General features: G+C 41.0%; 1 protein-coding gene across 1 annotated transcript in view; it reads left to right on the top strand.

The window, feature by feature from the left end:
- The first annotated feature begins 22,789 nt into the window (after positions 1-22,789).
- LOC145404587 (small ribosomal subunit protein mS37) overlaps positions 22,790-24,479 on the top strand; it is a 43,238-nt gene continuing 41,548 nt past the window's right edge. The window contains exon 1 of the mRNA XM_080276104.1: positions 22,790-22,824. The gene's annotated coding sequence lies outside the window, so the exon portion shown is untranslated. The remainder of the gene's footprint in view (positions 22,825-24,479) is intronic.

Below are 24,479 nucleotides of genomic sequence, written 5' to 3'. Positions count from 1 at the left end.
ATACCCCTCCTCATCACTACATCAATACATTCAAGTCCCATTCTTCTTCTCAACTCTTCAACTGCAGTCCTAACACCCTTCCCAAGGCCTGTCATTCAAGGATGCACTACAAACAAATCTAATCATTGTCATTACTATGTTTAAGCCTATGAACATCCTCATCCTTCACTGCCCAGGTCTCACATGCCACATACAAAGATCCCTTAGCACTGAGGGACAGCCCTCTCAATGTCAGGAGGCAACAGCTCCCTGAACTTCCTCCAGCCGCTCCTTACCCTAGCCACACAGCTAACACCAGCTCCACCTCCAGCACATAGCATGTCCTCAAAATAAAAATAAAAAATCCTCTACACACTCAACAGCAAGACTAATCCTTTCATGCTGAAATCTCCATATGCTCCCCCCCACACACTGCACACACCATGTCAGCATTTTTCACAGTCTACCTCTAACACCACATACACAGCCTCTCACAAACACTGAACAAGTCGCAATTCCTTCCCACACCCTAGAGGTAATCCACACATGGCCACACTGCCTCAGCTTTGACAGTACCACCACCAGCCCTAGATACCATCACCCTTGGTTACTAGTTGTATCAACCCTACAATCACACTACACACTGCCATCAACTGAGACAAAAGGGAACAGGGATCTCTCAGGGTTGATAACATGCTATAACAAATTTAACACACAATGGAGAACGTTGCCTTCATGAGGTGGCACTCTCCTTGGTTATGGCTACTAGTCATATCAATGTCCTATAGCAATACCCTTTACAGGCACAGGAGGCTGGCTTTCATGTGTCTCCTTGGTTACTAGTCCTGCAGGTGGTAGGTGACTGTGATCATCCACTCACTTGATATACAGTGCAACCTCTTAAATTCGAAGTTCTTGTGTCCTTTTGGAAGTTTTGAAAAATTTGAACTTTAAATAAAGCATTTCTGTGGCTGTCTTAATTCTCATGGTTTAGACATGCTTTTGACCCAAGCATGGTAGTCTGGGCTAACTAGCTGGCTTCAGGCAGCCTACTTTCCATTAACACTACCATCTCATCTCATCTCTTGATTCAAGGATCAGTACAATAATCGCTACAAACCATGAAGTGTTTCTTTCACATTTCCTTTCCTCATCTTGTGTATGTCCCCTTGTTCTAAAACACTTTGCAGTTGTATTCATATTTAACATCAATCAGTATGTTGTAAGGGACAGTAATTATGCATTCATTTATTTATGTCAAAACTACAGTACTGAACATGAAGATTTACATCTTTCAGCAACCACCATCCACTCCTTGATGTAGCACTGCCCGCTATCTCCATCATTATTTTTGTTTCTGTCCTCCTCTCTCCCTGTTTCTCATCCTTCCTGTCAATTTTTATTACTCCTTCCTTTTCAGGTGGCTTTACATTGAGTAAATGCCTAATGGTTTCCTGTAAGCCAGAAAACCATTTACAATGCTGGGTGGTAACCATATAACCAACACATACGTGATGCTACACTTCACATATTGTGCACTGATTACACAATTTATTTTATGACATTTTATGATACGTACAATTACTGCCAGTCTGCATTACTATAATCTTGCAGAAATATTGCAATCTCAGTGATGAAATAATTACATGTGTGTGTGTGAAAAAAAATGGATGATGGTGGTGGTGGTTTACATCTGCTCAAAAATAGATTGCAGTGGTTTAACACTGATGCAAATGATCTATTAGAATTACACTAAGACTGCTGCCTACCAACAATCATGCTTCAGTCAAAATTGATTAAAATCAGTTGACATCTGGCAATAGATAGATAGACAGATAGACATCTGACAAGTGGTGTTGCAAGGTGTTGTGCGATAAAGGAATATTTACCATAATTCCACTCAAAAAAACCTTATCACACTGCTTTGTAAAGTCATACACTGTCAGGTTTAACACCACCACTATCTTTAATAACACCTGCAATGAGTATTTACTCTGGTTTCAGTTGCTACAGCACTGAGAACTGTCAAATTTGTCATACATGGTAGTTTCCATCACCAGTCATTTCACAACACACACACTAAGTACTTGTGGCTGCATTCTTATACTGCATCAGTTTTGTTCCCAGCACTGTACTAATTGGTAAAGCCAGGACACCTGTTTGAAGCCACAATTATGGTCAAACTTGGATATGATAAAACTGACTCAAATAAGAAAGAGCTTACCCAAGAGGAAAGGAAATTATTATTATTATGGGTGACCACACACTTTATGGTGAGGTCATCAGTACCAGATGGGTGTAGCTAGGATTTTTTTTTTTTTAATAGTCTCTGGTTATTTCTGAGCTAAGTTTGGGAAATAAAAATGACATTTTTCATAAATAATGCCAATTGAACTTTAGAGGTTTGCAAACTTTTGAGGTTGCACTGTAGTAATACCTATTCTTCCTTCAACTTTATCATTCTGTTTGTCCTCACTCCCTACTTCTCCCTTTCCTTCCTGTCTTTTTTTCTCTTTCCACTTCATGTGGTTTTACACCAGGTGACAGGCCTAATGGTTTCCTGCAGCCCAGGAAACCATTTACAGTGTTGGGTGGTAACCATATCACCAAATAATGGGGTGATGTGGGGCCTGCTATGGTGCTCATGTTAACTGGATTATGCAAATGCAGCATCCATCCAGGAACCAAACCTCCACACTATTCAACGCACCTTGCCGTTGCAGGGCACTGTCTGCCACAGGGGAACACTGGTTCACTAAATGAGGTGGCAAGACTGTTGCTTGCCTGTGGTTGATGGGTCTGCTTGGCCAGGCAGACTGGGGTTGATCAACAACATACTTCAATTCACAATGCCATCAAACAAAACATGCCCCAATTCCCTCCCTTATCCTCCAAGGATGGTGGAGTACACGAGTCTCCTTGGTTACTAGTCTAATACCTCCCTATCATCCCATAAAGGAAAATGGTGGACTACAGGATAAGGGCCAATGCAGCCAGCAGACCAACATGTTCCTGTTCAGATAAGCCTGGCTACAAAATACATCACTTCAGCACTACCATATAAACCAGCCAGGGAACACAATGACAATTACTTGGATTTAACATACAGGAAAACAGCACTTCTTCATGACTAGCATAAACGAGGACTTTCTGTACACACAACTAAACTTCTTTCACTTAAACTTGGTCAAGACATATCCTTTGACAGCTGACTTAACTTAGTTCAGTAGCAAAGACACAATCACTGGCTCTACAACCTTTCCACAGCACTGCATGACTAAGACCACTAATTATGATCTAATACAGTATAGCTAAACACGATTCAAAGATGGTAATTTTAGGTCGTTGAAACCTTTCCACAGCACTTCTTCGTGACTAGCAAGGTATTGTAAGGCCAAGTTAAAGCAAAATGATTGAGATGCAGTTTTAACACATTACCAATAGCATATTCCACTACCCAGCTGGCTTCTTTACCCAGCTGCCTTCATCTTGCCATCTTGATATCTTCATAGATCTTGTTGGATGCCATCTGTTTCCTGCAAATACAACAACACATTAGCTGTGCTTTTATCTACACCAACACCCACTGACCTAACCTACAACACCCACTAACCTACTCTACACCTACACCCACTGACCTAATCTCACACACACACACACACACACACACACACACACACACACACACACCTAACCTTCAAACACCAGCCAACTGGATTACCTAAACACAAGATCACAAGTTTAAATTCTGTACCTAAACAACAAGAGCCTATCTGCACAGACTGCAGTCAATATTATGTTTCTCTTTCAAACTCAGAATGTGAAACTTGTATTAAAATGCCTCCTCATGGCCAAAACTGACAACTGTTTAATAATCAGCTGATGCAACAGCTGACCTATCAAACCAAATCAAAATTTCAAGCTGAGCAACTTTGTATTTCATAAGCCACTACAATGCTTCCTTAAAGTCAAACTGAAATACACCCAACAGTCAGCTTAGGCAATGGCTGACATGATAAATCAACAAAAGTTCAGGCTGAGCAGCTTTGTATTTCATAAAATCACTCAAAGCTCTCCAAGAGGAGATATTTACACTTTCCTTGGAGAGAGAAAAAAAGTAACACTTGTAGACCTGTTAGCTTTGCCACAGGTGAATAGACCTATTAATATTCCAAAGCACATCTGGCTGGACCACCTTAATCCACTACACCACCAGGCATCTACAGTAAACACAGCAGCACAACCACCTGACACATTCAAAGCATCAGACACCACCACCTTAACCCACTACACCACCAGGCATCTACAGTAAACACACCAACACAACCACCTGACACATTCAAAGCATCAGACACCACCACCTTAACCCACTGCACCACCAGGCACCTACAGTAAACACACCAACACAACCACCTGACACGTTCAAAGCATCAGACACCACCACCTTAACCCACACCACCACCAGGCACCTACAGTAAACACACCAACACAACCACCTGACACATTCAAAGCATCAGACACCACCACCTTAACCCACACCACCACCAGGCACCTACAGTAAACACACCAACACAACCACCTGACACATTCAAAGCATCAGACGCCACAACCTTAACTCACTGAACGACTTAGATGATGGCCAGATTTAGAAAAATGGCAGAAACTGTAACCACTGCTAATACACCTAAAGATAATTCACCATATTCCCTGAATGCTTTATCCATCTATATCTATTTATCTATATCTACTGAAGTAATTCTGGAGACTATTTCAAAGTCAGCATTACATGAGGAAGCTACTACAGTTCAAAAAAAAATCCCAAACAAGAAATGAACCAAGTCAAGAACCATTCAGTGCAAGATGCCTGGCCACTGCATTTAAGAGCATGTCACAGTAGGAAGCACCAATGAACCTGCACCAGGGAACCAGCACCAATGAACCAGCACCAAGACTGGCATGGAAGCAGCTTTGGCCATGAAGATGCTTGGTGATGAAACAGTTTGGTGTTAATGCACAAGGAGGAAGGCAGGATAGGGAGGAGGGATAGGGAGGGGAGGATAGGGAGGAAGGAAGAATGGGGCACTGTCAATGGCAGGGCCTTAAACTATCCATGGCATAATACCAAATGTCTAGTATTGTATCGTTTATATAGACTCTGGAAATATTGCTATCGTATTGTTTATACAGACTCTGGAAATAAAGCTATCGTATCATTTAGGACACTGGAAATATTGCTATCATATCGTTTATACAGACTGGAAATACAGCTATCGTATCAATTACATAGACTCTGGAAATACAGCTATCGTATCGTTTTAATAGACTGGAAATACAGCTATCGTATCGTTTATATAGACTCTGGAAATACAGCTATCGTATCGTTTATATAGACTCTGGAAATACAGCTATCGTATCGTTTATATAGACTCTGGAAATACAGCTATCGTATCGTTTATATACACTCTGGAAATACAGCTATCGTATCGTTTATATAGACTCTGGAAATACAGCTATCGTATCATTTATATAGACTCTGGAAATATTGCTCTCGTATCATTTATATAGACTCTGGAAATATTGTTCTCGTATCATTTATATAGACTCTGGAAATATTGCTATCGTATAGTTTATAGAGATTCTGGAAATACACCTATTGTATCGTTTATATAGACTGGAAAAATAGCTATCGTGTCATTTATATAGACTGGAAATACAGCTATTGTATCATTTATATAGACTGGAAATACAGCTATCCTATCGTTTATATATACTGGAAATACAGCTATCGTATCATTTATATAGACTCTGGAAATATTGCTCGTATCGTTTATATAGACTCTGGAAATATTGCTCTCGTATCGTTTATATAGACTCTGGAAATACTGCTATCATATCGTTTATAAAGGCTCCAACATGCTTGACTGCGTCGGTTTTCATAACATAATAGCAGCTCTCCACACTGCTCAATCTCTGGCAGCATCCCTATTCAGTCCTAGCCCTGAGGTCACACCCTATGGCCTCTTCCCAGGTCTTTTTCAGTCTGCCTCTCACCCTTACCCTCAACCTTGCCACTTATCACCTTCCACACCCCACTGTTAATCTCCATTAAAAATAAAATCAAGGCATTTGAGAGAAGAACAAGTACCAAAGGAACTTAGAAATCTGCATATAAGACAAGGCTTTACTATCACACCACTGATTTCCCTAGATAAATAGCTAAGGAAGAGGTGTTAGGTAGCTTCCTTTTGAATGCAGGGGTCTCCAACTGACTTAAGTTTAACCCCTAAAATAAATCATCACAGAAGAGATGTCAGGGAGCTTCCTGTTGTGTGTTAATTCACTCCTGCCACAACCAATGGTTTTATCCAGCTCTGGGGATATTTTATTTACTGATGGGGTAATAATGGCTATCTGTCTTCTGTTGCAAGTCTCCAAAGACTTTAAACTATATGGAAAAGTTAAGAATGAAACCCAAGGCATAAGGGGTGGCAGTGATCATTTCCTGGGATATGGTTGTTAGCACTGCCAATTTAACTGCAGCACACTTACTGCAAATAATTCCACTTAGCAAAATTGAGTTTTTAATGTTCTGCATGATTCTTGCAACTTTAGCTTCCTCACCTATTTAAGCATAAGTTGCAGTGCATTTTGACTAACACCTACTGAGGCCAGTTCTGCAACCAACTGGAAATTAACAAAAGCAGCACCACAGCAAGATTTATAGAAAACTATACGTTATGTATGAAACACTCCACTGGCCCATCAATGGTTATTTCAACAGACTGCCACCTAAGTGGGTATATATAACAATTTTAAATGTACTCATCTTGTAGTATCCAGCCAAGTTGCTCCCCTTCATCACTGGTGGTGGTGGATGTCTACCACCAGACACCCACCACAGCAGGGGTGGCCTCCTTTGCCATCAAGCTGCCATCGTCATACTGCCCTAAAGTACAAACATGCTTTACAACTCCACCCTTGAACTACAATGCCAGTGCTACCTCAACCATCAACACTAGTTAATTCTTGGGCTGAAGGAAATACTGAAGGCTGTATCAAACCAGCCATTTCAAGGAGTCTATCAGTTAATATTCTTGACCTATCTCTCAGGAGGAGGATGGTGGACTGCAGAAGGGGAATTTTAGCATGAAGTCTCCTAGATTCATATCCAGATAAGTATGAATCCACAACTGAGTTCAGGGCTCTAGTAAGTAAGTTTCTCAGTGAAATACGTTAACACCCAAATATGCCTAGTAACCAATGCATTTATTCCTATACAGTATAATGCTACTTCCCTATTCAAGTTAGGCAAATGCAAACAGCAAACTAGCTAGGAACAATCTTCATTTTCCTTCATCCTGATCTTTTCCACCTAATGCTGGAGTGAGGAAGGGTGCAGAAAGGAAGGACAGGGAAAGAAATAATAGAGGAAGCACTTACATTTATACCTCAACATCTTTACCCGCCTAATGGAGTGGGAAAAGGGAACTTATTTCCTTCATTCATTCATTTATAAAAACTCCAAGATGCTTCCATATATCAGCCTTGATCACCTAATGGCAGTTCTCCATGCTGCTTGATCTCTAGCTGCTTCTCTGTCCAGCCCTTTATCCCTGAGGACACTGACTTCATCCCAGATCTTTCAGTCTGCCTCTCAACTTTACCCTCCATGTTCACACCTCTCACCCTCTGCACCCAAATGTCTTCCTCAATCCTCTCCACATGCCCAAACCATCTCACTCTACCCCTCCTAATCACAACACCACTACACTCCAGTCCATCCTTCCTCCCAAACTATCTCAGTCTACCCCCTTCTCATCACACCAATACACTCCAGCCCCATCCTTCCTCCCAAAACCATCTCAATCTACCCCTTAACTCTACCCTCAACACTCACACCTCTCCCCCGCTGCATCCAGTTGTCATCCTTCATTCTCTCCACATGCCCAATGCAATGGACAGTAAATTTCTATGACTGCACCTCTGTAGATATATACTTTACCAATGCCTTCACCCACACTGGATAAAACTTAGGTCATAACGCACCAACTGTTCCCTAATCTTTCTTGCATAGTCTACTGTATAGTCTGTTAACTGCTCTAACGCCTGTATCTAAATGACTAGTTAATTATGCTAAAGAAGGGCTATGGCAGAGGTCGGCAGCCTGCGGCTCAGAAGCCGCACGCGGCTCTTAGGACACTTTAGTGGCTCCAGGAGCTTCATAAATAACCATTTATTCTTTCAGAACAAAGGCATCATATTACACATGCAAGGCAACATTAGATTTTCCATTCAGCTTTGATAAGATCTATACTATAAGCAGATCAAACAATATCACCGCAATGTTTTGTTTAGATTTAGAATACTGCAGATTTCGGTTTATGAGAATTTTCCGTATTGCGACTCCAAGAGTACTACATTTTTATGAAACTTTAAAGCAAATGGCTCTTGTAGCTTTAAGGGTTGCTGACCTCTTGGCTATGGGAAAGGTGTACAGGCAAGGTAATGTCAATCTGGCATTAAGCTGTATCCCTCCACAAAAGGACAAAAAGCTATACCAATTTATGGGCTAAAATCGGTGCTTCCATCTCAATTAGATTTCTTAACCAAGGTAAAAATAATCTTGCTACTTAGCTATACTGTAGTCTGTCCTTCACCTGATGGAACTGGCCCATTCTCACAAATTTATAACGATTCCATTATCATTAATTTTATAGTTATGGAGGTATGAATGAGTCTCCTTGGTTACTATATGTTTTCACTGGACATAACTACCACTCCCACATCAATACAGTGTGCTTGCTGGAAGTTCAGTTATATATCTATCCAATCTATCTATTGCCAGACATCTTAATCCTGTAAGGTGTGACCACCAATTTCCTCCACACTGTCCTGTCTTTTGCCATTTCATTGCCCTCCCTCCAACTCACACACCCCCTCATCCCCATCCCTCCAACTCACACCCTCCCTCCACCATCTACCCACACTCCTCCCTCACACACATTCTCTCTCCCATATCTACTTGTACCTACTCTCCATCCCTCCAACTTACACCCCCTCCCATCTCTCCACTCCATCCCTCCATCTCATCCTCGGCTATAATGTAAAAATGAGTGTCCTTGCTCAATTCAACCCTCCATAGTTACCTGCCTACACTAACAGACAAACAGGAGTGACAGGAGAGAGAGAGACAAGAGAAAGACAGAAAAGAGAGACAGAAAAGAGACAGACAAGAGGGACAGATGAGAGAGACAGACATGAGAGAGAGACAAGAGAGACAAAGACAAGAGACAGGAAAAACAGACGGAAGAGACAGGAGACAGTACTATACCCATCCCAACAGATTTCAACCTCTCCAAGCAGTCATGGCTCCTCTGCTACTGTGAGTTCTCCAGGCAGTCTCCCTTCACTCCTCTTGATCCACCATGATGCTGCCATCTCTCTGGAACCCTGCTTTCTTGTACTTCACTTACACCCACACAAACCCAAGGCCGCCACAGGAACACCACTGCAATGATTGTAGGAACATAATACAAATTATTCAGAGTAGACAGTTATACAGTAAATAGCACTACTTCTTCTACCTTCTACTTGGCCTATATTTTGCATTACACAGTCCATCTCACACAGTTCAGTGGCAGAACAAGGTACTTGTAATGCTATAGACTACCCTTTCTACAGCACTTCATGACTAGCAACATTCTACTCATCTACAGTTACAATTCAAAATTCATGATGCTATGATATTTTAAACCAAAAAAGAAGGGCATAGCATCATATTCTAATAACGTTTTGTTACAGCCAAGTATTCAAAGTGGAAAGTTGTTTTTATACCTATAGCCACTTCTGAATCAGTCACTCCTGCAAAAAAATACCAAGATGTGTTTGCATTTGACGAGCTGTAGTTAGGAGTTAGGAATGAGTCTCCTTGGTTACTATTCCAATTTACAACTACTAAAATCTGACTGGTCACTCCCACAAAAAATACAAAGATGTGGTTGCATCTGACGAGCAGTGGTTTTGAGTTAGGAATGAGTCTCCTTGGTTACTATTCCAATTTACAACAAATTTGATGCTAGGCATGAACAAGTGCTTTGAGTCTCCTTGGTTACTAGCTTGCTTTAACTCTACCTTGGCCTAAAATTGCCATCTCTCCATCCTGAATGCTGAATTGTAATCAGATAAACACTAGAACATGATGCTAGTCACAAAGAAGTGCTATGAGATGAATGTACAGCCATATCATTGCTTTTTTCTGCCAATGTGCTATGTGAACTAATTTACAAAGGAATGAACACCTGGCCAAAGCTATTGTGACAGTCTCCTTGGTTATTAGTCAAAACTGCCCTCCCAATCTGACTACACCTGGCCATCAATTAACTGACAAGGGGTTAGGGATCCTTACAAAGCCTTGGTCATGAGTAAAGAATGTGTCTCCTTGGTTACTAGTCAAACTTACCATCAATCTGCCTACTACTTGCCATCAGCTTATGGAAAAGGGGCAAGGGATCTTTACATACTAGCCTTAGTTAGAGAATGAGTCTCCTTGGTTACTAGTCAAAATTACCCTCCCAATCTGACTACACTTGTCCATAAAGTAACAAATCAGGCTAGGGATCATTACACAGGGCCTTGGTCATGAGTCTCCTTGGTTACTAGTCAAAATTATCTTTCAAATCTAGCTACACCTGGCCAACCACTGACTGAAAAGGAGTTAGAGATCTCTGAATAGTTGCTGCATGGAATTTGAGCCTTGGTTACAGAATGAGTCTCCTTGGTTACTAGTCAAAATATGCATCAAAAGCATCAATGACTACACCTGGCATTAACTGAAAAGGAGTTAGGGATCTTTGAAAAGTTGTCGCATGAAATTTGAGTCTTAGGGAGTCTCCTTGGTTACTAGTCAAAATTACCTTTCCAATCTGACTACACTTGGCCAAGAAGTAACTGAATAATGGGTCAGAGATATATAAAGAGCCTTGGTCATGAGTGTCCTTGGTTACTAGTCAAAATTACTTTTCCAATCTCTACACTTGGCCATAAATTAACTGAAAAAAAGCTTAAGGATCTTTACATAATTCTGTTCTTGCATGGAATTTTAGCCTTTGTTAAGGAATGAGTCTCCTTGGTTACTAGCTCAAATTACCATCTCAATCTGACTACACAGCCATAAAGTAACTGAAAGGGAGTTAGGAATCTTTACATAGTCTCTGCATGGAATTTTATGAACCTTAGTTATGGAATGATTTAATCTGACTACACCTGGCCATAAAGTAACTGAAAAGGGGTTAGGGATCTTTACGAACAGCCTTGGTCATGAGTCTCCTTGGTTACTAGTCAAAATTACCTTTCCAATCTGACTACACCTGGCCATAAAGTAACTGAAAAGGGGTTAGGGATCTTTATGAACAGCCTTGGTCATGAGTCTCCTTGGTTACTAGTCAAAATTACCTTCCCAATCTGACTACACCTGACCATAAAGTAACTGAAAAGGGGTTGGGAATCTTTACGAACAGCCTTGGTCATGAGTCTCCTTGGTTACTAGTTAAAATTACCTTTCCAATCTCTACACTTGGCCATAAAGTAACTGAAAAGGGGTTGGGAATCTTTACGAACAGCCTTGGTCACAAGTCTCCTTGGTTACTAGTCAAAATTACCCTCCCAATCTGACTACACCTGGCCATTAACAGAAAAGGGGTTAGAGATTTTACAGAGCCCTGGTCATGAGTATGGAATAAGTCTCCTTGGTTACTAGTCAAAATTACCCTCCCAATCAGGTTACACTTGGCCATAAACTGTGAAGGCTGGGAATCTGTCACTAAAAACTCAAATTATTTTCAGAAATTAGCTGGGAAAGTTATATACCTAACCCCTCCACAAAAGCCAGGTGGAGGTAGCATGGATAAAATAATAATAATAATAAAATTAAGAAGGTTCTGGCATATTCACCTAGTAAGTATCCAATTAAATGTCCCCCAAAGATGGTTGTGGTAGTTGTGGTAGAGGGTACTTGTGGTTGTGGTAGGGGGTGGTGGTGGTTGTGGTAGTCTCTCTACAGCTACATGGCCAATTACTGAACCCTCCAGATCTTTTTTTCTCTTCTTCATTATCAGGCTGCCTTCTCCCCAACTCACACTCCTGAAAAAGAATATTCCTTATAAGCCATCACAAGAAAATTGCAATAAATATCAAAATATCCATACACAAACAAAACCACAATTCCACACACACAGATACCCCAAACTCCACACAGTAACCCCCAAATCTACACACACACACAAAATCTCCACATACACCCCCAATCTACGCACGCACACACACACACACACACACACACACACACACACACACACAATCCAAACTCCACACATACACACCCCAATCTACACACACACACATACACACCCAAAAAACTACACCTACACACCCCAAGCTCCACATACATACACCCCACCCCAGAGTTCACACCCAGCTCTGTCATGCTACTTTCTTACCCTTTCAATCATCTGAGTAAGCTTTAGAAACACTCAGGCCTGTTTACAATACACATTAAAATCAATATCATCACCACACAAGCAATTAATGGAGAGAGAAAGGTAATTAATGGAGAGAGAGGTAATTACTGGAAAGAGAAAGGAAAAATATCTTACCAAAATTGCAGACCCCTCCCCTGTGACTGCTAAAGCCTGACTGACTGACCAAAAGCCGGCACATTCCATCCACCCCCCACATTCCTTCCCTACCTCCCTCCCTCCCCCTCACTAGTTTCCTCCCCCCCTCCACCACCTCCTCCCTCCCTTCACAGCCCCTCTTTCCTCCACCTCTCTCTATCTCTCTCTCTCCTTCCTTCTCCTCCTTTTTCCTTCCACCTCTTCCTCCTCCCTGAAAAGCACTCTTCCTCCAATTCTCCTCCCTCCTGACATCCTCCCTTCCCTCCACCCCCATTAGTTCTCCCCCCCTCTTTCCTCCAACTCTCTCTCTCTCTCTCTCCTTTGTCTTCCTTCTTCCACCTCTTCCTCCTCCCTGAAAAACACTCTTCCTCCTGTCCCTCTCCCTCCTTACATCCTCCCTTCCCTCCACCCCTACTAGTTCCCTCCCCATCTTTCCTCCACCTCTCTTTTCTTTTTCTTTTTTTCTTTCCTTCCTCTCTCCTTCTCTCTCCATCTCTTGTCATCAATCTTCCTTCCCTCTTCCTCCTCCTTGAAAAACACTTTTCCTCCATCCCCCCTTACCTCCTCTCTCCCCTCCATCCCTCCTTACCTCCTCTCTCCCCTCCATCCCCCCCCCTTTCCTCCTCCTCCTCTCTCATTAGACACACACCCACACCCACACACACCTACACACACACACACACACAGACAAAGTAAAAAATAAAATACAATCCATTACGGACAAGGGAATCACCTATACACAAGAGAAGGATATTTGTGAAGCACTAAAGAATTTCCAATCAGTTTTTACAGAAGAAAAAAATTTTGAGAGGGACTATGTGGAACATGCATCCCCACACACACTACCAAATATACAAATATCAGAAAAAGTAATACAGGAGGAGTTAAGTAAATTAGACAAATGAAAAGCAAATGGTCCTGATGAAATTTCATGTTGGGTGATACATGAATGTGCAAAGGAGTTAAGTAAACCATTATCTTTAATTTTCAAGAAATCCTTGAGACAAGGTAAACTACCTGATATTTGGAAGAAAGCAAACATTGTTCCCTTATTCAAGAAAGGGAATAGACAAAATCCACTCAACCACTGACCAGTATCACTAACCAGTGTTGTAAGCAAGGTATTAGAAAAGCTTATAAGAAAAGCTTGGGTAAATCATCTAAAAGAACACAATATGATAACAGACAGTTTGGTTTCAGAAAAGGAAAATCATGTGTTACTAATCTGTTGAGATACTATGAGAGAGTAACAAACACATTACAGGAAAGAGAAGGATGAGTGGACAGTATCTATTTAGATTTCATGAAAGCATTTGACAGTACCACACCAAAGACTTTTAAGGAAACTGTACCATCAAGGAGGAATTCGAGGCAAACTGTATTGTTGGATCCAAGATTTTCTCATAAAAAGAGAAATGAGAACAGTAATAAGGAGAAATTACTCATCATGGAAGAGAAGTGACTAGTGGAGTTCCACAGGGCTCAGTGCTGGCACCAATCATGTTTTTAGTGTATATAAATGATAGAGAGAGTAACACTGGAAATGAAAGCTATCTAAATATGTTTGCAGATGATGCAGAAATACATAGGAGAATTACTAACACAGACTCTTGTAAAGAGCTATAAGAAGAATTTAAAAAATTTCATAAACGGAATAATACATGGCAAATGGAATTCAATGTGGACAAGTGTCATGTAATCAAGTTTGGTAAAAGTGGAAAAAGACCTGATTTTGATTAAGTTAGGAAATAAAACCCTACACACATCAGAGAGAAGGACCTACAGTAGGTGTGATTATCAATAACAGACTATCTCTGGCTGACCACATCAGTGAGAAGGTAAGGAACATGTATACACTGCTTGCAAATATGAGAATAGCACTCACATACATAAATCAAGACATGCTAAGAAAGATAATAACATCATTCATCAGACCAACCCTGGAGTATGCATCAGTAGTCTGGAGTCCTCATCTCAAAAAACACATAGACAAGATTGAAAAAGTTCAAAGGGCCGCTACAAGATGGGTACCAAGCTTATGGGATCTAAGCTACGAAGAAAGACAAAAAAAACTGAATCTACCAACACTACATGAGAGAAGGAAAAGAGGTGACATGATTATGCTATATAAATGCATATCAGGGAAGGAGAATATAGACATAAATGATTACTTAACCTATGGGGATGCATCAGCAAAAGGACACTGCAAAAAAACTGCATAGAGAAGTGATAAAGACGTAAGGAATTTTAGTTTCCCAAATAGAGCAATTGATCAGTAGAATGCACTACCGAATGAAATACTGTGCCAAAACAATTCACAAATTTAAGGATATGTACAATAAATATGGTTTAAAACACGGGACAGTACGAGCTTGACTCATTCCTGTAAGATACAATTAGGTAGGAACAATTAGGTAAGAACACACACACACACACACTCACCACTTGCTGGTGCAGTGGTAACGCTCTCGCTTGCCAACTGGTTGACGGGAGTTCACGCCTCGCTCAGGTTGCGAAAAAGTTTCACTGACGAAGTGGGTGGTTACTGTCCCTCTCGAGCAAGGGGACGGGTGTGTGCGTGTGTGAAGGTCACAGCCTTGCCCTTAGATCGGACTATATGAGCTCTCAGCTCCCTTCCAGGAGGGTAAAAGCTGACGATCACGACCATCAAGTGATCCTGACCGACCCGGTGAATTACACACACACACACACACACACACACATATACACATTATCTATAGGATGATGATGATGATGATGATAGTTACACCAATGATAATGATTGATTTCACACAGGATAATCACCACCATAATTACTACCACAAACCACCACTACCATCATCACAACCACCATCTATCATCACCACCTCACCACCACCACCTACCATCATCACAACTACCATCTATCATCACCACCACCACCGTCACCTCCTACCACCATCACCACCACCACCACCACCACATTTCCCTACCCAATATTTGCTTTTTTTAAAACAATTCTACATACAATAAAACCTCACTAGAACAGAGTATCTGGAGCCCAAGCCATTCCGAAAAAAGCGAAACTCCGAAAAAAGCGATAAGTGGACTTCCCCCTGCTAAGATATTTTCATACATCAGGGAGGGGGAGGCCAAAGATGAGATGAAGGGATGGAGTGTAGAGGTATATGAGAGAGGGGGGTGTGAATTTGGAGCAGGGCAGGGAAATGGCGGAGGACAGGGTGACGTGGAGACGATTTGTTTGTGGCCATCCCGTATGGGATTATGGAGTATGGCAATAGACAGATAGATATATTATCCAGGTTATATAATCTGCTTTGTGGAAAAATATCTATAGGCTGGTTTGCCTGCTTATACAAGGCCCTCCATTCACAAAAATATACATATGGAAGAACGACTAACTCAAAAGACAAAAGGCCACCCCTTATGGGATTATGGCGTCTGGTTATACTGTTGTTAGATATGCTGTAGATAGATTTAGAGAGAGAGAGAGAGAGAGAGAGAGAGAGAGAGAGAGGTTTTTCTGCTGATGAGGTAGTGGATATGAAAAACTACCCATATGCAACTCCTCCTCTCTATGAAAGGTGCTCAATATGAAATAAGAAGAAACTATCTTCATAGACCTGCAGCGAAACTATTGTAGCCAATTTAAAAAGTTTCTTTGAAACTCGTAGAATGTGAAACTGTTTTATTAAAAGGCCTTCTTATGGACAAAACTGAAAACTGCTAAATAATCAGCTGATGCAACAGATAACATGTCAATTCAACTCAAAATTTCAAGCCAAGGAACTCTGCATTTCATAAGTCACTAAAATGACTCTTTATAATCCAAAAAGAAAGTCACATAACAGTCAGCTGATGTGTCAGCCAACGGAACAGCTGACATAATAAAATCGATTCAAAATTTCAACCTGAACAACTTTGTATTTCATAAGAATTTTGCTCTGAGCTCTCCAAAAGCAGATATTCCAGAAGGAGAAATATGAAAAAGATCCCCAGATGCACTACTTACAGACCTGTAAGCTTCACCACAGGTAAAAATACCCAAACATAAGAGCTGCCCATTTACAGACCTGTTGGCTTCACCCATACATAAGAGCTGCCCACTTACAGACCTGTTGGCTTCACCCATACATAAGAGCTGCCCACTTATAGGATGTGCCATGTTTAAAAAATATCCATATGTAGTACAGGCAACCCTGGTTTAATGATGCAATTGTTTAAGTAAAAACCCATCACTAGGTGGCATATTGTAACTCAGGGTAGAATTAACATGTAAAGTACAGTATAGGGATGCATTTTGGTGCCTTGAGTTTCCACCCAACCAAGTCCTAAACCCACTCAAATGAGTCCAAAAACAAGTTTCTAGCTAACCTTAACCCTAAATAGCTTTAAAACAAGCTAACTAAGCCTAAAAACAGGGGGTGTGAGTTGGGAGCAGAGCAGTGAAATGGCGGGGGACAGGGCAACGTGGAGGAGATTTGTTTGTGGCCACCCCGAATGGGATTGAGGCGTCTGGTAATAGATAGATAGGTAGACAGACCTCACCTAAACCCAAAAATAAAATCTGAAATTCATTAAATATGTATGAAAAAAATCAAATTGAGTAAACTGTACCTCAAAATGACAGTGTTCACTCCACCTGTGACTAAAACACATTATTCTAAGTCTAAAAGCAGTTTATAAATCAATCTAAACAAAAAATTTGTATAAAAAAAAAAAAAAGAAGTCATACCGGGGTTTGGCCATCGTTCAGTGGGGTAGGATGGTATTTCTACCCCCATCGCTATGCGGGGGAATCGCATCTAGGCATATCGTATCTCAGGGTCTGCCTGCAGCCTTCCTGTTGACACGAGGCTATCTATCTATCTATCTATCTATCGTCAGACGCCCTAATCCCATAAGGAGTGGCCACTTCATTTAAGCAGGATGACACTTTTTTTTTTTTTTTTTCCACTGAGTGCCTTGTTTTTTCCACTGAGTGCCTTGTATCAGCACTCAGTGGAAAAAAAAAAAAAAAAAAGTGTCATCCTGCCTTGTATCAGCACTCAATGAAAAAAAAATACCCATGCGTACGAGTCTTCCTGCTAATCCAAGGTGGTTGATATGAAATTATGTAAGCTTTCCCTCTTATAGGCAGTGCTCAATACAAAGAAATACCTGTATGTAATGGTTTTCTTGTTGATATGAGGCACTGGATATGAAAAAATACCCATACATAAGAGTCTTCCTGCAATACAAGACCTCAACGTGAAATAATACCCATACGTAAGAGTTGTTTTGCTTATACGAGGTGCTTGGTATGAAAAACTAGCCATACATAAAAGTCTTTCTATTTATACAAGGTCTTAATATGAAAAAATACCCATATGTAAAAGTCTTTCTGCTAATATGAGGTGCTCAATATGAAAAAATGCCCATACATAGGTGCTTTCCCACTTATACGAAGTGCTCAATACAAACAAAATATCCACATGCAAAAGCTTTCCTGTGCACGCAAGATGTTCGATGTGAAAAAATACCGATTTCTAATTATTTTCCTGTTCACATGACATACTCAGTATGAAAAAAATACCCATACGTAAGCTATTCCACTTTCACAAAGTCCCCAGTAAAAAGAAATACAGTATACATATGTTCAGAGTTTTCCTGTGCAAATGTGGTGCTTCATATGAAAAAGTACCCATTAGTACTAGTCTTCCTGCTCATACAAGGCACTCAATAGGAAAAATAAAAAAATAATAAAAAATACAGTACTCATACGCAGTTTTTATGCTGATATAAAGCTCTCGATTAAAAGAAATACCTGTACTCATATACAGTAGTTTTTATGCTGATATGAAGTGCTCGATTAAAAAAAATACTCAGCTTTTATGTTGATAAGATGCCCTCTGTTAAAAATACTCATACACTACAGCTTTTATGCTGCCATGAAGTGCTCGATTAAAAAACAAATACTCATATGAAAGAGTTTTTATGCCGATATGAAGCGCTCGATTAAACAAAATACTCACATGAAGTTAATAAGCTGATATGATGCGCTCAATTAAAAAAAAATACTCATAAGGAGTTTTTATGCAGATATGATGCGCCTGATTATAAAAAAAAAATACTAATACACTGGGAGTTTTTATGCGGATATGATGCCCTCGATTAAAAAAAATTCCTGAGTGGACAACCTAACCCCTACAGATAACGGGGGTTTTCCTGTAACAATTCAAATTATTATCTTTAGTACTTGGATGGGTGACCGCCTGGGAACATCAGATGCTGTTGGCATCCCTACGTGTCAAGTGGGGTTGGTGGAGGATTAGTGCCCCTCCCTGTAAAACAATTAACTCTAAGCCCTTGACCACCCCGTTTGGGATACATGGCGTCAGGCAATGGATGGATGGATCTTTATATTTACCTGCCATAGCAGTCAACACTGGAGTACGCATCTTCCCTTCGGAGGAATCGACAAGCCTGGCTGTAGGACCTGCCCGGACAAGGAATCATCAGGGCCTGGACGAAGAGTCATCGGAGCCCAAACGAAGAATCATCGAAGCCCAAACAATCATTGGAGCCGGAATGAAGAATCCACCTGGGCCTGCCAACAGCTCTAGACTCTCCCCATCCCCCCTGCCCCAGGAAGTGGATGGTGAGCTGCAGTGTCGGTTCAGAAGCACATCCCAGACCATACACCATAGGATCGTACCTTAAAATGAAAACCGCCTTATTTTCTATATATATATATATATACACCATTAAAATTCTCAAATATCACCAAAAAACTACCCAAATCCAATAGGTTCCTTTGCCATGTTAATTTCTAAAGCCTACCCATCTTGCTATACACTAAGATGGCTGACATTTTTGGTCATGTAAAACTGCTTCCACTCCCCTGCTCGGGAGCAGCTGTGGCCGTTCACGTATCAACGCCATTTTAATTAAAAAAAAATCCTACCACAATTAATTAACATGAAAAGGATATAATAATCTACAGGTCTCTTCCATCCCCTTAATGGATGGAGGCAATACTCGGTGATTTAATTTGACACTCAGCCTGTCTAGTTAAATGGCCGCCACCGAGGCCTTTCAATCAAATGTAAACTTATTTCACCTTCCAAAATATTACACCACACATCTACTTGCTTTTCGTTGATATTAATCTCCAACGCGTACTCATGTACTGACGATATTCAAATCCAAAAAATAAATATGGATGCTTGAAATAACATGAAATTTAAATAGCACCTCTGCTAACTCGGTTTTAAAGGGACGCCTTGGATGCCTGGAGCGCACGCCGCCCTATATCGTCCTCATAGCTAATAATTATACACTATATCAACCAACTCCAATTCTCCATAAAGGCACCAGATACTAAAAAATATACAGACATGAAAATTACCTTAAAAATAAGCGAAGAAACACCATAAATAAATAATAATAAATGCGGTCATCGCTCACCTTCTTCTTCTCCGCAGCTCCGTCTCATCTCCAACAATGCTCCTGTGACGTCACCACCACCCGTAAAATTATATACTTTTCAATGGCAAATTTTATGCACAGAAGCTCTTGAATATATTATCAGCTGTTCAAATAATAATTATTGTGCAAACTTGGTAATGAAGGAAGCAGGATGAGGTCTACAAAGTCTCCCAGGCCACGTAGATTCATGTTCACCCGATGACGTAGCAATGTCTTCAGAAACGGAGGAATCAAGTCCCCACTTTTATCCAGGATTACTGGCTTAGCATTTATTAATTTGACCAGAGTTAATTTCTGGTTGTAACTTAATGGGGGACGACTTCTCTTTGTTGTGATCCTCCATGTTCACGTGAGCAAAGTCAGGCCGCCAGCAGTGCTTTGTTTACGTTCGTCCTGCTTGGAATACTCAGGGTGGTAAACATTTCACCTCCAGGGCTACCAACCGATGCGACTTTGGAACGCGCTGTTGGTGTCAGTCAATATCATGCTAGGGGAGGGCTATACAATCACTATGGCTCTTGTGGAATTGAAATGGATGGTTGGGTTAGCCCGTTAACTAGGTGGGGATGGTGATGGGGCTTACCACAACTAGAGGCCTTGTGGAATTGGCCCATAGTCTTGTACACCGGTGCACAGACAGACATAACAGAAGATCGAAGTATTGGACTGTCGTGAGCAGTGGTAAAGACGATGATAGAAGACTACCTTCATCGTGGTCACGTCCTCTACCTGGACAATTGGTACACTAGCCCTCTTCTCGCTCGTTATCTTCACACGCATGAAACGGGAGTCTGTGGAACCGTGAAGGTGAACCAGCGTCACATGGCCAAGGTAGGGCGGAAACTTGCAAGGAATGAGGTTGTCTTCTTCAAAGCCAACAACATCCTTGCAACTGTGTGGAACCACAATAGAGAAGCCTCTTGTCAACGGTTCACCGCCCCTTGATGCACCGTACTGATTCCGTAGATTACCGTAGCGAGAACAGGCGTCACATTTGGAAACCTGAGTGTGTCATGGACTATAACATAAACATGCGCCTCGTGGACCAGTCAGACTCCATGATATCGACGGTAGAGTGTGCCAGGACCACGATGAAGTGGTATAAGAAACTGTTTTTCACTTGCTAGACATCACTTCTCTGAATTGTCACCACCTTCACGCCATGACAACAGGAGTTCAGGAAACCTTTGAAGGCTTCGTGAGGGAGCTCACAAAAGAGATGTTTGCACGTTATGCTGTAGAAAGGCCCCAACATCGCACCCGCACTGCCCCTATTGCCCAAACTCCCCTGAGAATATCCGGCCGCCATTTCCCCACTCCTATCCCTCCCCAGAGGCCCCAACGCAGGTGTCACGTGTGTAGCAATTCCCGGGTGAGACTCACAACACAGAGGAAGGACACCCGCTATGAGTGCGTTGAGTGTGACGTGGGTCTCTGTATTCACCCATGTTTCAGCGAATATCACACGTTGATGCAATTCTGATATGGTGTGAATGCGACAGGACGCTGAAACTATGAAGTACATACGACAGACAGACGCTCAGTGAAATTATCAGTCATGTTGATCTCCAAATATTAGTATAAAGTGCATACGGGTATAACATAAGTGCAAAATTTGTATGTAAGTGTATAAATATGCTGTAAGTGGAAACATACAGTACATAGCGAGGGTTTTATGATGCGATATTCTGTCGCTCAGTGCAATAAATACGGCCCGTAATTATATAATTATTATTATTGGAAATGCTTACGGGTATAAGTTCAAATTATTGTAAGTGCTGAAATATATTCTAAGCCAAATATTCATAGCGTGTGTATAGAGATGCGATATCCTGACGCTCAGTTGAATGAATAAGGCCCGTAATATTGAAAATAGAAGTCAACAAGTGGGAAAGTGTGTAATATATGTGAAGAATTAGTATATAAGTGTTTGAGTATTATGTTGGTCGAAACATTCATTGCCAGGGTATTTTCATGCGATATTCTGACGCTCACTTGAATAAATAATGCCAGTAAGTATGTACAGTGCAGTAAAGGGGTGTAAACGTGTGTAATGTAAGTGGGAAAGTATAATTGGAGTGAATAAATAAAGTAGATGAAACACGACTGTTTGAGATCGTGGTTGCTACGTGAATATGCGCTAGCATATCGCTAAATGCCTTCGTAATGAATGTAAATAATTGAAAACATTTACAGTGGTGGAGGAAAGGTTCTATGTAAAGGGAAAAATAATTGGAAAGAGATAAAACAATTGGGTATGTTGAAATACGAGTCATAGCGATTGTGCTTACTAAGCTCATGTACGCTAAACTTATGCTGCATGTCATCATAATGAATGAAAACATCTGAAAACACTTACAAACAGTTGAAATGGTAAAATGTCATTGGAACAGAAGTATACAAGTAGAAAAAAATGATATGTTGACTGATATAAGAAACTTAGCATATAGCATGTTACGACTCGGACTTGAACTCGCTATGCTCGCGCGATGGTACAATGCTTATTTTTCATATATATGTGTCTGAATCCATTTTATTGTTACTGTTATTGTTTATTAGTTCAAATTCAATAAATATAGGGGTGTTGTGTGTTGTTTCTCCCAGTATTCCTTACCATAGAAAACGTGAGCGCCTGACACGTCAATAAAAGAATAAGATACCTGGCGCGGGGGATCTCACCTGTTCCGACCACTTATAGACCACGGTAAGCCCTTTCTTGGTGATTTTCCTTCGTTTCTCAACCTAAGCGGAAGTTTGAGAAAAAAAAAAAAAAATCCAAAAAGGCTCGGGACTGGGGGATGTCGGAGGTGCGGAAAACCTCGGGACGTGACGGGTTAAGATAAGAGTGACCAGCCTCACTCATCCTTGAGTGGCATCACGTGAGCAATAAACTCCAACCATTCCTTGGATATAAACCAGCTCAATCCGACTGGAGCGCCGTAATTACCCACTAAACTACCAGGCGCCAAAATCTGGTTATATGGTTACCACCTAGTGTAGTGTAAATGGTTTCCTGGTGTACAAGAAACCATTTGGCTTGTCACTCAGTGTAGAGTCACCTCTAGGCAGAAGGACAGGAAAAAATGAAGGAAAGAAAGACAGAAGAGGGCGTGTAAAGTCACCCCCAGGCAGAAGGACGAGGAAAGAAAGAAGGAAGAGACAGAAGATGGAAGAAAGAAGGATGGAGGATAGGAAAGAGTAGACACCCGAGATCAGCACTACATCGAGTGAGTGGATGGTGAGCACCCCGACCTACCACTGATAATAATAATAATAATAATAATAATAATACTGCTGCTACTAGTATTACTACTACTGATTCAACTCATTTCAAAAATTTCAACTAGAAACAACCCCTAGAAAGAAAGACACTTAGTAAACAAGACATACTGTACAAAGCTTTTTATGCAGTACCAAGACTTTTCCTGATAAGCAAAATCTTAAACAAACACGGAAGATAAAGGCACAAAGTGACAGGCATTCTTCCTCTCAGGCAAACACCAAGATATCTATTAAAAACAACGTCTCTAGAGTTCAGAATACTGTACTACCCAATGGCCTCTCACACGGTTCCATCCTTTAACTCATTTTAACAGTTTTCTCCACAACCTACCAACAACACTGTTCTATGCTGATGATCTAGTAATAACAACAATCCAAAAGTCTACAAGCAGCACTGAAGCACATTTGCAAACATTTCAGATACTGCTGCATACATATATACAAACATAATTTGTTGCAAACACGTTCAGAGACACATGTGGATTCGCCTTTAGCAGTAGGCTTTAAAATGAAGCTGCTTTGTGTGTACAGTGTGTCATGGAGAGCATGGAGAGCCTGACAGGTGAAAAGGACTGATCTTGCTGCAGAGTCTCTTGAGTGTGGAGAATAGTTTTGCTATTTGAGGGAAAAGTTATGTGGTGGAAGTAGGGTTGGAGTAAGCTCTGTGGCTAGGGTATGTAGTCGTAGGAAGTTCTGAGAGCTATTGCCTCTCCTGACACTGAGGGCGGTCCCCCTTCATGCTAAGGGGTTCTTGAATGTTCTTTTTATGTTCCTACCAAGAGAGGCGCAAGTGCACCTGGCCATAGTGTAATGCAGCCATCACCCTTCCTTGCTATAGTGCAAGCACAATGTAAGTCACAAGTAATTCACTTAACTGCAACAAGAGCTCCCATGCCACAACACAAAAAAAATCTTTCACTCTAGTCAAACCACGATTTTTAGGGGTGACCAACTTAAAAGGCAAATTTCCTGTAGTCTACTAGGTTCATATCCTGTGGAGTCTGGAGTTACAGTAACAACAATCATCAGACACATCCCATGATAATTTCTGTCCTCACTTTGAACACTTCTACTTTC

Source organism: Coenobita brevimanus, chromosome 64 (genome assembly GCF_032717465.1).
Source record: "Coenobita brevimanus isolate Jiangsu-jjx chromosome 64, ASM3271746v2, whole genome shotgun sequence".
Taxonomy (NCBI): domain Eukaryota; kingdom Metazoa; phylum Arthropoda; class Malacostraca; order Decapoda; family Coenobitidae; genus Coenobita; species Coenobita brevimanus.
The sequence above is the reverse complement of the archived record's forward strand: the minus strand, read 5'-3'. Positions and strand labels throughout refer to the sequence as shown.